At 33.4% G+C, this 15,148-nt stretch overlaps 1 long non-coding RNA gene across 1 annotated transcript; it reads right to left on the reverse strand.

Moving 5' to 3' along the window:
• Nucleotides 1-990: 990 nt before the first annotated feature.
• Nucleotides 991-12,759, reverse strand: LOC142469264 (uncharacterized). The gene is made up of 4 exons (XR_012789006.1): nucleotides 12,162-12,759; nucleotides 11,851-11,930; nucleotides 7,124-7,190; nucleotides 991-1,406 (listed from the first exon to the last, which is right to left on the reverse strand). It is a non-coding gene; the product is annotated as an uncharacterized LOC142469264 (long non-coding RNA).
• Nucleotides 12,760-15,148: the final 2,389 nt, after the last annotated feature.

Below are 15,148 nucleotides of genomic sequence, written 5' to 3' on the forward strand. Positions count from 1 at the left end.
AAAAGTAGACCCCTTATTTTCTGCTGAATAAAGCCTAATTTTGGCTCTCACGTATTTGATCTCGAAGCTACACATTTCTATCTGTTATTAAAAAAAAGGTGTATTTAAAAAAAATGTTCGACAATATTTGTAATTCCTCCTAGCTGGTTGATATCTATTCTGGTCTATAAATAATAAATTGTGTTCACTGAAAAATCACATGTAACATATAAAGTAAGGCTGATTTGAAATCAATCATTTTATAGATATTGATGAGAAATTTGATATCGTATTATTTTTTAATAGCCAGAACTGGATGTTTGAGGTGTTCATATGCTTAATAGCAGAAGGGTATTTCAGTGAGTTACTTACGTGGATACAAGCCAGGGATACTTAAGCTGAACAAAAAAAAGACATGTTAAAATCAACCTTGAGCAAAACACATTTAAGCAAACCAGTCCAAATCAATCACAGTTAATGTAATAACGACCATATATTTAGCGGAATAATCGTTAACTCCCTCAAGTCTTTATTTAATAATCACATGCAAAAAAGGAGAGATGGACACATTTCTTAGATCAGTGTAAAAATGAATTGTTTAATTTTAATGAGGCACAGAAGGGACATCAGGCTCATATGACAGCACTTATTCAGACATTCCTGTGTGTTTGGGGGTACAATACAGGTAAAAGGTAATTGAGCAAGTGTGGGGAACACACTCTTTAGTTGTTATGTTGTTAAGGAGGGGTGGGGGGTGGAATAAGAAATGTAGTGGGCATGGGATATTCATACACACTAATATATATACACACACACACACACATATTTATGTGGAGGGTTTTTGTCACTTTTTTTACTCACCATAACTTAACTCAGTATATATATATATATATATATATATATATATATATATATATATATATATACACACACACACATATATATATATTTTCACACATACATACATACATACAATATGCACATATATATATATATATATATATATAACACACACACACACACACACACACACACACACACACACACACACACACACACACACACACGTGTAATGTATAGAATGTATATGTTATGAATATATAAGTATCAAACGTTTTGATTGTATTACAATTAGAAGTCATTCCCTTTATAATCGACACACAGTGGGATGATCTGCTGGTGCTGTAGGAGGATGCTGACAAGCTCCTGTCCCCCCTCGGTGCTTCCCCCTTTGCTGTCCATGACAGCTTGCAGTGGTCAGTGGATGGAGGTCTCTGCTCTTCTCCAAAAGGCAACATGTCAAAGGTGACGCTTGAAGACTCCAAAAAGCCAACAGCTGCCAGCTGAACAGATGAACTTTTCCAGACTTTCCCCTACGTTGAGCTTCTTGCAAACTTCTCTGTCCCCAAACACATCTACATCTGTCGCTGGGAATTCGAATAATAGAAAAAGAAAAAAAAAAACAATAAGGAAAATAATATAAATAGAAAAGATTCATAACCCCCCCCCCCCCATAACTTAAATCAAATGTTTAGCACAAATAATTTATATGAATTGAACAAAACAGTAGATACTCTATACACTCTCATATGTATCTATATACATACTACATATATATATATATATATATATATATATATATATATATATATATATATATATACACACACACACACACACACACACACACACACACACATGTACATACTATATATATATATATATATATATATATATATATATATATATATATATATACACACACACACACACACACACACACACACACATGTACATACTATATATATATATATATATATATATATATATATATATATATATATATATATATATATACACATACATACAGTACAGTGGTAAACGTTTGATGATATGAGGGATTATTTCCAGACCCAAAGTACCCCCTTTTTTGTTGTTACACATTGACTGTTTATCTTTGTATTGAAATAAACATTGATTGGCTTGAGTTAGCATCTCTCCCTTTCTGCTTTCTAATCCTAAATATTATATTAATATTTCTGAAAAATGATGCCACTAGCTTTTCTCCAAGGTTAAGAATTTGAGATTATTTTTATGTTAGGCACAACTCTACTACTTAAAAAAAAAAAAAAGATACATTGAGTTACCTCTTGTTTTCAAGTATGTCCTAGATATAGAGTTATGATGACAAATAATACATGGATACAAATACATAGTTACATAAGTGAACAGTGTATACATTATATACAAGACATTGCATGCACAGTTAGAGATAATATATATTATGGGCGTATGTAACAGTTACTGACCAGATTAAAATGTGAGACAACTTTAGATTTGAAAGAATTTAGACTGGTGGTGGATATGAGAGTCTCCGGTAGATTGTTCCAGGTTTGGGGTGCACAGTAAGAGAAGGAGGAGCGGCCGGATACTTTGCTGAACCTTGGGACCATGAACAGTCTTTTGGAGTCAGATCTCAGATGATAAGTGCTGTATGTGGTAGTGGTGAGGAATATATATATATATATATATATATATATATATATATATATATATATATATATATATATATATATATATATATATATATATATATATATATATATATATATATATATATATATATATATATATATATATATATATATATATATACACACATACAAATATAACTGTATGCTCATCTGCATGTCTTAGGCAGGTCTGCAACCCCACCTTATATATATATATATATATATATAAACATATATAAAAGAGAGAAAGGGATAGAGAGAAAAAGGGAGAGAGAGAGAGAGGGAGAGACAGAGAGAAAATGAGAGGGAGAGAGAAAGTGAGGAAGAGAGAGAACATGTGAGTGAGATAGAGCGAGAGAGACAGAGAGAGAGAGAGAACATGAGAGAAAGGGAGAGAGAAAATAAGAGAGAGAGAAAAAATTAGAGTAGGAAAGAGAGAGGGAAATATTATATGCAGTAAATATCTATCTAGATATCTACAGTTATACATCTAGTATATAGTTGAGTGAAAAATGGGCACTCCAGCCAGTATTTGATATCATGGGGTGAATTTTTTATATATATATATATATATAAATGTAAATACAACTGTATGCTCATCTGCATGTCTTAGGCAGGTCTGCAACTATATATCAGGGGAATTGAGGTGTATAGGGTACATGTAATAAAACTGGTAATCCTTCACGTGATGCATGTAACTGTATATTGCACATAATTCACCGTGGTTGGAAGATGGAGAATTGTTTTGGATTCAAGAACTTTAAAGAAGCCAATCCTGGAAAAATTAAAGCTTTGGTGGGTTTTTAGTAGATGCAGCATCTGTTCATATTCTCATAGTGGTCGATATTTTTCATTCACACTCGTGTCTCTCTGGCTTGAAAGAGGGGAAAATTACACTTTTGTTAAGATTCATTCAAGCGGGCTTGATGTGGGTATTTTTCCCTTATATTTGTCGATTAGTTCAGTAACCAACATCCTCGCCTGTATATCCAATGCAGAGGAACAGACTTGCAATGTTTTGCTCGAATAAGAGGTTACAGTATAAAGGTTTATTAAGAATAAATTGCACGATCAGAAATAACGCACACAGCCACACACACATAATACAATAGGGCTATTTCCTGGACATTTTCAGATCATTGTTTCTGGGACCATATGATTTGCAGAATATTATGGCAGATTAAGGAAAGGTGTTCATCGAAGTAACCTGCTTTTTACAAGGCTCATTAGACACCCTTTTTAACTCTTGTGTATTTTTTCAGCACACTGGAAATGTCATGTATCTGGCTGTTCCCTGGTTACATCTTATTTTTCTTAATATCAAGATGTTTAAGTGTATTCACATGCAAGAGAGAGCCCTACCCAACATTTTGCATTAGCTATTTGCTATGCTGATTTTAGTTTTTTAATTCTATCCCCATCGGCTTCTCCAGGGACTGCAATGCATTGATTTCTGCTGCTTTGCAAATCCCCCAACGCTGAAATGGTTAATGCTGATAGGCAAATAAGGGAAGTGATCCAACTCCTGCTCTTAAATCATAAGGCTCCAAAAACAATTCAATCCATTTATGGGGTTGGCCAATTAAAATGCGCTTCAGTAAAATTCAAATACCTCGATGCTTTCCATATAAAGACCCAGCGTTTTAGGAAGGATCAGGTGATAGGGGGAATGCAAAAGCTTTAATAATGCATTACATTTATCTAAGAAAAATGCTTTCTTGAACCATCCCCACAATATAAATTGCAGACTTACAGCATGGCACTTGTAACTTTAAAACTTTAAAGTAGCAATATTCAAAGAGACATAGATGTCTGTATTAATTATTTATCCACTGATGCCTTCCTTAGTTTCTAACTTATTATTAATTAGGCGCCTCTAGTCTTTCGCATAGAACTCCACGGGGCCAGTTGCAGCTTTAAATATGAATTAAAAGCAAATCCAAGCTACTGTAATGCGAAAATTATTCCATGTCTTGCATGGCAGAGATGAATAGCTGGGTGGATCGATACTGTGAAGCTATGCTCCAAACGACAGGGTTATTGATAGCTTGTATTAATGATGTTAATGATGGAAAGGAAAACAAAACAAAATCAATGTATAAACTTTTTATCTGCCATAAATGCAAATAAAGAAATAAATAACCATGTTTTTTTTGTTTTAAAAAAAGAAGGGGAACAAGATGGGAGAAATAGGACAATGGCAGATTTAAAGATCCCTCTAACCACGTTGTTCTGGAATTAAATACGCTTTTCCAAATCAAATGTTAAGCAGGTTGAGACTAAAAAATAATAGCAGGGCTGCATAGATTGAGCAGCAAATATTTGGGTTTTTTTGCGTCCGTTTCTTGCTCCAGCTATCAAAAAAGTTTTTTTTTAAATCATGTATCCAGGACAGAGTGTATGTAATATATTATATATATTTCAGTATTAGGTGATACGTTTTTATTTGGACTCACAATTTATGTCATAGGACAAGCTTTCGAGAGATATATATATATATATATATAGTCAGAAAATCTAAAGAATAAAACAAAAAGGTACTGGAAACTGGAAGTGCCATTAAAATAAAGTAACGATATGTCTGATTCCATGAGCTTTATTTAGACCTTATTTTCAAAGCGGTTAATTGCATTTTCATATGTATTTTGTTGTTTGTGGAAATAAATACAATTTTCTTTACAGACCTACCTACACATATTTGCATTTAAGATAATCCCCTACAAAAGCAGCCCAGCGAATAAAATAGATTAACCCTTAATGATATTTATATAACTTATTTTAGAAATATAAGTGATCTTTCCATTTTAGTCATTATACCAACATGTGTACTTTGGATCACTTCAGGTCTCCAAACATTTTACATTTCCAAAGTTGTTTTAAACACTTCAACACGAAACAATGTATCAAATATGTTATAACCCTTTAGTACAAGCACAGCAAAAAAAGTATCCTCGACAATGATTTTTTTTTAACCTTAATAGTATATGTTGATAGTTGTATGAATTGGTTAAGAACTTTAATAATCAAAATGAAATGACAGTAAGTTTATAATCAGTTGTACGTCAGTGCTGTTTAACATTTGAATATTTTATTAACATACTAAAAGTCAATCAATATATAACGAAAGCTTTCATTTTTTACAAGCAGGAGTGTTCGAAGTTGCACAGATCGGTGTTTACAATGTGTATCAACCTCACTCCCCTGCAATTCTGCTACCACCTGTTTCAGCTATTAAACACAATGTTTAAAGGGCGATTTTTTTGTTTTGTTTTACATTTCCAACTGCAAAACTGGAGCATAATGCAATTAATACAATTGCACACACACACACACACACACACACACACACACACACACTTCTTTAAAGCTCTCTATATATGTATACTTTCCTTCTACTTTAAATGTGTGTATATATATATATATATATATATATATATATATATATATATATATATATATATATATATACACATACACATACACACACACACACACACACACACACAATGTAAAAAAGAAGGTATACATACTTTCCATCAAATCATTTGATATAATATATATATATATATATATATATATATATATATATATATATATATATATATATATATATATATATATATATATATATACACATATATATATATATATATATATATACACATATATATATATATACACACACATATATACACATATACTTTGAAAAATTGTTTATATATATATATATATATATATATATATATATATATTTTCAAAGTATAAAATGCAGGAAGAGTAAAAAAAAATGTAAAAGAATATTTGAAGATGAGCTGCTTGCAGGTATATTATATAAAATGCAATGATTAATTTTATCCAATGTGACTTCTGACTTCTGGCAAATAACTGGACCCAGCTAGTACTGATGTTGCCTAGAAACCCAATGTAGTTTACTTTTTAAACAAGTGGCCATATCACTGTTTAAATATGTGGGACGGACGGACGGACAATGATATCAAGAGGTTGACACTTACACAAGTAAAGTTAAAAATGTCCAAATTACACTTAGAATGATTGCCAGTTTAATCTACTGTATCTCTCTTCCTACATTTGGTAATCTTCAGGATAATACATAATGATAAGGATTGTAAACATCTAGTACCAAACAGAGGATGACTTCAAGAGAGACTTAAGTATATTCAGCAAAGGGAAATGCAGTGTTAGACCCAGAGTGCATTGATTTCACTGTTATTCCACTACACCAGTTCTATTGAAAGCCATTTATAGTAAGTGATTTACTAAAGTAAACACATTTAGGAGCCAGGAAATCTGGGTTGGAAATTAGCACATGCAAAGGAGATTCAGATGATGTAGAAAAAAAATAAAGAAAAATTAGCTTTTAACTCCAGTAAGACCACAGCATAACAGGTATTTTATGTAATTGGAAGAAGGGGTTAAATGTTCATTGTTGCATGGTAAATGTTCAGTTTGTATGTGGTTCGATTCGAATTTATTTTTGTAATATTAGTGTTAAAATGAAGGACAAACTTTTTTTATTAAAATTTAAAAAAAAAAAATCTTAGTGGATACGGGGGTAAAAGAAATGGGAGTTTGATATAATGTGAGTTTACCATATATGATGCATAACTTACCTTTTAACGTGTTCCTTCGGTAATAACAGGGTTTTCACATGTTTATGGTATTTTATGGTTTCTCAAACTGCAAAAAATAAAGGTTACAAAGAAAAAACACACCTTAGTCATCAACAAATTCATGGAGAACACTGCCTTTAATTTAGATAAATACAAAAGGCAGATTTTACATACAAACACTCTGCCAACCAAACTTGGAAAAGTTACAGAGCGAGCAAACAGAGATTGGACGAGAAATAGCTACCAATAAAATAAAGGCTGCAGGTTAAGCAATGAAGAATGTGTAAAATTAAAAATCTAATAAGAGAAATGAAGCCGGCTGATTCATGACCACACACACACACACGAGAAAGGTCCCGCATGTAGGACCGAAACGTTGGTTATGATGTCTTAACAATACAAGGCTTTTTTGACCATCCATTGGGGTGCTGCCTCTTGATATTCGTCTCATACACGGTATCGTATCGTATTGTATATTATATATATATATATATATATATATATATATATATTAGTCTCAGGGGTTCCTAAAACGAGCTTGCTGGGGTTCTGTGTTATATATATATATATATATATATATATATATATATATATATATATATATATATATATATATATATATATATATATATATATATATATATATATATATATATATATATATATATATATATATATATATATATATATATATATATATATATATATATGTGTGTATAATGAGTAAATGAGTACTATATATATATATATAGTACTCATTTACACTCACTATACACACACATATATATACAGGGTTGCAGACCTGTGTAAGACATGCAAATGAACATACAGTAATATTACAGTTGCTATATATATATATATATATATATATATATATATATATATATATATATATATACACACATACACACACACACACACATCACAGAACCCCAGGAAGCTCGTTTTAGGAACCCCCGAGCATATATATATATATATATATATATATATATATATATATATATATATATATATATATATATATATATATATATATATATATATATATATATATATATATATATATATATATATATATATATATATATATATATATATATATATATATATATATTCACACACACAAACGTGTCTCTATGTGTGTCATTTATGTTTGTGTATTCTGATTCAGAGCTTAAATCAATTTCCGATTTCAAACTATTTGATTTAAACCACCAGCGCATTAAAATACAGGTACATTCTGATTGTAGCACTCAGTATCACATTGTAGGGATCAGATCACGATGAGGAAATTAACTGCACTAAATATTCAAAGAGAATGGAAATACAAAAACGCTGTTTGCAGTATCCTTCTTATGTATTCTGTGTACAACATGAAAATATCAAACATGTTTGCATGCAAAATGTCTGCTTATTTCCCTATACAAAAACGGAAAACGTCAATTCTGATACAGAACATTTACATTTCACATCAATTCTAATCTAGCTCTAAAAATCTTTGGCAGTCGGTATTTATAAAGATAAATCCTTTTAGAGAAAATAGCACAGTCAGAACTGCAAATATCACTTCATTCAGCAAAAATCGATGGAGAAATTAGATTTATTGTCTTCTTATATGGTTAGATGGAGAAGAGTTCCTTTCATTTTCATACAAACACAGAAGAAAATATATTTAGTGCAAATAATGCACTACCCTCTAGAAGTATCAGAATACACCATTTTAAGAAAACAAGGACATACATTCATATGCTAATTTACAATGGAGGCCGTTTCCAAATACTTCAATTTTTATTTGACGTATTTATTTTAATATACATAGAAGTATGATGCCACACATAGCTTTAAATTTATTCAGAATGTGTACATTATTTCCAATCATATAGACTTGTAGTGCTGGATCAACTCGTCTCATCATCAACTGATATAAATATTTGCATACAGGAGACACATACACTGTTTTGTTGCATCAATTCACAGCATTAGACTTAATACTGATTGCCAAAATATAATAGCTTGTAAGAAATAGGAAGAATATTTATACAATTGTTTACACCCCTGAGCCTGTATACATGATTTTAGGAATTTTTGAAACCTCAGTATTTCAGACATACCTTTCATCTTAGGTATATCCAGTTTGTCACTAATTATTATTGAATGGCTTTACTCATATAAAGATCTTTGCTGCTATTCCAATGCATTACATCCGAGGAATTAACAAACTATTATTTGACCTAACATGCATATTATTAAGATATAAGATATACAATTCTCACAGTGCAACCATGCTTTATCATACATATGGTTTGCCAATTGCAGACTAAACATACATTTGTGCATTTCTGCAGCAGTTGCATCCAACAACATATTTGCATATCATTTGAAAAATAATAATTTATAAGACCCTTAGGATTCTAGAACACAATCAACCATATTTACTTCACACAGTGTTCTTCCACAGTGGTCAGTTGGTTTAAAAAAACAAAAAAAGCAACAGCCCCCCCCATAAATCATTATTGTAATGTTGTGCATGAATTAATGTACCTGCATCACATCACACTATTTAAGTTGTGTACCTATATGTTTGTCATTACAACTATTTATCACATAGGTTCAGAATCTCTCATGAAGAGTGGTTTTAATTTAGTCAACTACCAAGGTAATGCATTTAATAAAATAATCGCACCTCTACCAGGCTCTGCATAAATCCCTTAATATGGTGCAAACTATTGCCAATAAGTATGGACATTTTGAGATATCATATAATTTCTTCATAGCCCCATAAAGCTTGCCTTTAGCCCAGTGCGCAAAGCATCATATTTAACTGTGCAGCTAAAGTATTGATTATTATGTCAAACCTCATCATAAATTCTCACTATGTTTTTTTGCCAAAGAACCACAGTATTTTTTTTGGTATTTTCAAGCCTATACTGTAGGGCACAAACCCCATTTAATTATGTATAACACTACAGTACATGTAAAACCATGTTCTTTTGCAGACTGTGAGACATGTTGGTTGTTTTGAACATAGTTAATCTGAGGTCCTTGGCTAAAATGACCCATTTTCTGAGAGCAATGTTTTCTCTTTGGTCTTGCAGGGGATTTAAATACCACCAGCAGCTATAATAACTATACCTCGTGCGTCACTTCCGTTCTCCCCAACCAATTTTATAGGCTGAAACCAGGTAATAAATAATTTCAATGTCCGTAATACGTGTTTAAGTAACAATTACAGTGACATGTTCCAATTGTATTATTTCTGCACTTTAACTAAGTCAGCAAAAAAAAAAAAAGTCAGTTTAATGAAATCTACCATTACATTGGTTGGTGGGCACTTTTACATGAGCACAAGCCAAAGGGTCAATATCATATTCTGAAACAAATATGGAAATTAATATTTGTGGTCACAGTTTGGTAATGAAAGTTGTTAGCAGGATCAATACACACAACAGCCTACGATCCTTTTAAGAAACAGTTGGGATCACGTATTATGGGAAATAATTGAAACACAATTCGAAGTAATTAAATACAATTTCATATCCATGTTGTGAGATTCCAAAATATTGTGTGTGGATTTAGGTGTAAGATATATATATATATATACACACACACACCCCGATTTACAACCCTGCAAACATGATAGCACAGCTTGAGACACATTAATCTCTCTAAAAAACACATTGATCTTTTTAACACGAATAATTATTATTCTTAATGATTTTTTTGTTGTACATTTGCACCCAAGAGAAAAAACGGCAATTGTTGTTTCCAGACACGTTTTTCAGAAAAGCCTTTTAAGTGACACATCACATAATCAGCCGGGAAATATTACTGGTGTTTAGTCATTTATATTATTATAACAACAGGGGAAATAATGATAGGTGTCCACACCTCGCTGATTATTCACATACTGCAAATATAGACCGGTTTTTGCTGCTCCCCAAAAGTCTTCTATACAGTTTCTCAGCCAACACTGTCAGGGTGCACAGTACCACTTATACTGACACAACAAACTCACAGTCCCAGTGTTAATAATGTGTTTGTGCCACAATCCCAAGGAAATGCTGCGTGATCCCCTTGCTGCTTTATCATCTAGTGTAGTTTCTGTGTGTCAGAAGCAAAGTCTGTAATGTGTATTTATTTATTTTTACTTTCTGTTCGCACAGCGAAGCCTCCCTTGCTCTCTATGTACAGCAACAGTGCAGGTCTGTATACCTGCATACATACATTTGTGTCAGTATCTGCCTGTATATATATATTACACAAAAACGATACACACACAATATATATATATATATATATATATATATATATACACACACACACACACAACCCATATGAAGACACAATATACATACATTCTATATAATATATATAATAGCAAACACATGTTTAAAACAAATCTTGAAACCTATTGAAACATATTCCTATCTGCTTACGCTATGCTAGTCATGTCTCCCATTTATGGTTACTGTGCTGCAGCAGCTGCTGAACAGAGCTATCGCAGAGTGAATAGTCCCCACTCAGTAACAGAGGGTGCAGTAGGAGTGAGCTCATGACGCTGCTCTTGACCTCTGAATAGTTTTAAACCTTGTTTGCATGTCCACTAAACTCAGCAGAGTGCCACATGTCAGCCTTCACTCTGACTAGCCTCTCAGGTCCCCAATAGCATTCAGATTATTTAAGGTGTCTGTTTTCCTCCCTCCCTTGCTCCAGTTAGATCTGCTTACCCCAGTGATCCGCATTAGCAGATTTCATGGCAGGTTGCTTCCTTGATATCCTAGGCAGGTTTGCATCCTAGATTTGCCCCCTAGGAAAAAAAAAACAAAAAAATCAAAAAAATCTATCTGCATAATTTCAAATGAAAGAAGCCAGAGCCTGGACACCCATCCAGTCAAAACACCAAACAACAAGAATGTGGAGATACCTTTTATTGGTGGCTAATGAAAAACATAAGAATAATATTGAATACAAGGAATCATGTAAGAGTTATACCTCCATCAGCCTGGGACAGGACACACAGACACAGAAACAAACACACCATTCTCCTTTGCATCTGTGGGGTGATTCTCTCCTGTGAAGATCTGAGCAGTATCCATTTCAAAAACAGCCTCTTCTTGCAGCCTTACAGTAGGTCCAAAAAAAATCTCAGCATCCTTTGCTCCATCTTCCTCTCCAGCAATGGATCCATTTCTTCTGCTTCATTTTGCAGGGAATAAACAGACAGCATCCAGACCCCTCAAATGAAAATAATATATATATATTAAAAAAAAATCAGTCTGCTTTTTTCTCTCTCACCCTGTAGCTGCTGTGGCCAGCTCTTTTTAGAGAGTGTTGCCTTGCACTTAGGGATGCTTCTTGCATTTGAATAGCTGGCTGGCTTGTTATGGATCTGGAAGGCTGTGAAAGGGGAATCAGTATGCAAATTGTTTCAGTTACAATCGAAAGGTTCGATCTGGAGTAGCTGCCTAACGGAAGTTGATGTCAGCTATCTTAGCATTAAGCTGCATTCACCTCCTTCAGCTGGGCCTTCTTGCCTGAGCAAGATCTCAGGGTCTAATTAGAAAGAGAAACCCATGGATGCTGCTTCATCATTTAGTCTGGGTGTGGATGTATTACATTGCATGGTATTTATTAGGCAGCAGGTGTTAGTGGTTCCCCCTGAAATAAAACATTTATAAATGGTTAAATGCTTACACTGAAATACGTTGATTAGGTTTGCTGCCTTAGTTGTCCTGTTCATGCAATGTGGGCTGCAAATCAATATGCTTTTACTGTAAGACCAGTGATTGCAGGGATCACAGCTTTTATTTTTAAAGGCACAGGAGGCTTTTGCATTTTAATGTGCACATCAAAAGGCTTCAGTTGTGCACAGCATAATGCTTGGCTTTCAAGCCTACATTTAAATGGGTGATACTAGACTATGCCCAACCAACCAAGTCACTGCACCATCGCATAATATAGATCCAGAGCAATAAATAGTATTTGGGAAGCTAAACTACTTTATTTAAGCTACGTCAACACATATTAGGAACAGCAAATTATATTTAGAGAGCTAACCACAGCTTTATTTATGCAGTCTTATATATGGTAACAGACTGGTAAACAGCATTGTATGTAAGTACCTTTAATAATTCCAGGTTACATAAGATAATACTTATGATATGGACTAAATAAAGGCATTTGGGGCTTTTAAATACAATTTGGTGTATCTTGGATCTTTATTATACCAAGTGTGCATACTGTAGCCAGCATTGACTTAGGACACATATCTAGAGCACGTAAAAGCATGTAACCCAAACTGTCATATATTTCCTTTAAACCGCTGTACCTTCTCTCTCAGAGCAGGCAGGGCAATGGGCCACATTCAAATATTAGTTGAAGAGTAGACACTTGCAGGCCCTGCCAGCAAGGAAAGGGTTACACATCCCACACCGTAAAAGTACTACATAGAGGGATGTAAAAAGAAAGGTCACTGTGTTTTTATTACTGGTAACACATATTTAAATATGAATTTCTATGGCCCACTCCATTCATTTCTTGTTATACAAACATGTCTCGTTTAATTAGAAGTATCCATCAAAATCACCTGTTCATTGTCTACGTGCACAATGCCATTTTTCACATTAAAGACAACACAATGGGCCAAAAATGGAATTGATAATGCAGTGACCTTTAGCAGCACTAGTGCTATCAGTTAAATGACCCGTATGACCTTTCCTAACTTAATTCATAAATTCGCAGTACGGGGCAGTTGGTGTCCTGAGGTGTGGGCATTGTTGGACTGAATTATGCAATATTATTAACACAATGCCAACCATCTCTCTAGTTTCTTAGTAGGAAACAATGATAGGAGGCCCAGCCACATAACACTGTCCACTGTCAAGCGCCCACCTTCCACCAAATAATTATAATTCTTCTTACAATAATGCGTACGATTATTACCAATGAACTTTAAGCCACCGAAGTCGAGTCATTGGTGGACCCAATAATGCAATATGTGGGGAAAAGACTATGTGGTTAACATTCTCTAGACAGATACATAGAGAATATATAGATTGAAAGATATTTGAGCGGCCTACTTGTGTCAATGGTTTGTATATATATATATATATATATATATATATATATATATATATATATATATATATATACATGTAGAGGTATCAGTACCGTGTTAGCCGAGCTTCAATAATCAAAAAATAAATAGATGATACCGTTCTGTGGCTAACGAAATGCTTTTATTTGTGCGAGCTTTCGAGATACACTGATCTCTTCTTCCGGCGATGTTACAAAGCTGTAACATCGCCGGAAGAAGAGATCAGTGTATCTCGAAAGCTCGCACAAATAAAAGCATTTCGTTAGCCACAGAACGATATCATCTATTTATTTTTTGATTATATATATATACAGGCACACCCCGGTTTAAGTACACTCACTTTAAGTACACTCGCGAGTAAGTACATCTCGCTCAATAGGCAAACGGCAGCTCACGCATGCGCCAGTCAGCACGTCCTGAACAGCAATACCGGCTCCCTACCTGCACCGAAGCTGTGCGCAAGCGGGGAGACTATAAAGCCTGTTACACGTGTTATTTACATCAGTTATGCACGTATATGACTATTGCAGTACAGTACAAGCATCGATAAGTGGGAAAAAGGTTGTGCTTCACTTTAAGTACAGTTTCGCTTTACATACATGCTCCGGTCCCATTGCGTACGTTAATGTGGGGTATGCCTGTATATATATATATCTTGTGAGCACATTCACATGTCAGATGTGTGTGTGTGTGTGTTATAAAGTAGACACACTCAATCTTTTTACAAAATGTTCAAAAATATTTTTTAGGACAGATCTAGTTAGAACAGATTATATATAATGAGTCCTACCTTCCTTCTCACATATTTGCAGTAGTCTGATGCAGCAGAAGAAAAAAAAACACAGAAAAATAAGTTATCGGCTGTCACAGAGAAGTTGTTTGGCAACAGCATGACGCATATGGATTTATGGCAGCCACGGACAATATCA

The sequence above is a fragment of the Ascaphus truei genome, chromosome 18 (assembly GCF_040206685.1).
Source record: "Ascaphus truei isolate aAscTru1 chromosome 18, aAscTru1.hap1, whole genome shotgun sequence".
Lineage (NCBI taxonomy): Eukaryota > Metazoa > Chordata > Amphibia > Anura > Ascaphidae > Ascaphus > Ascaphus truei.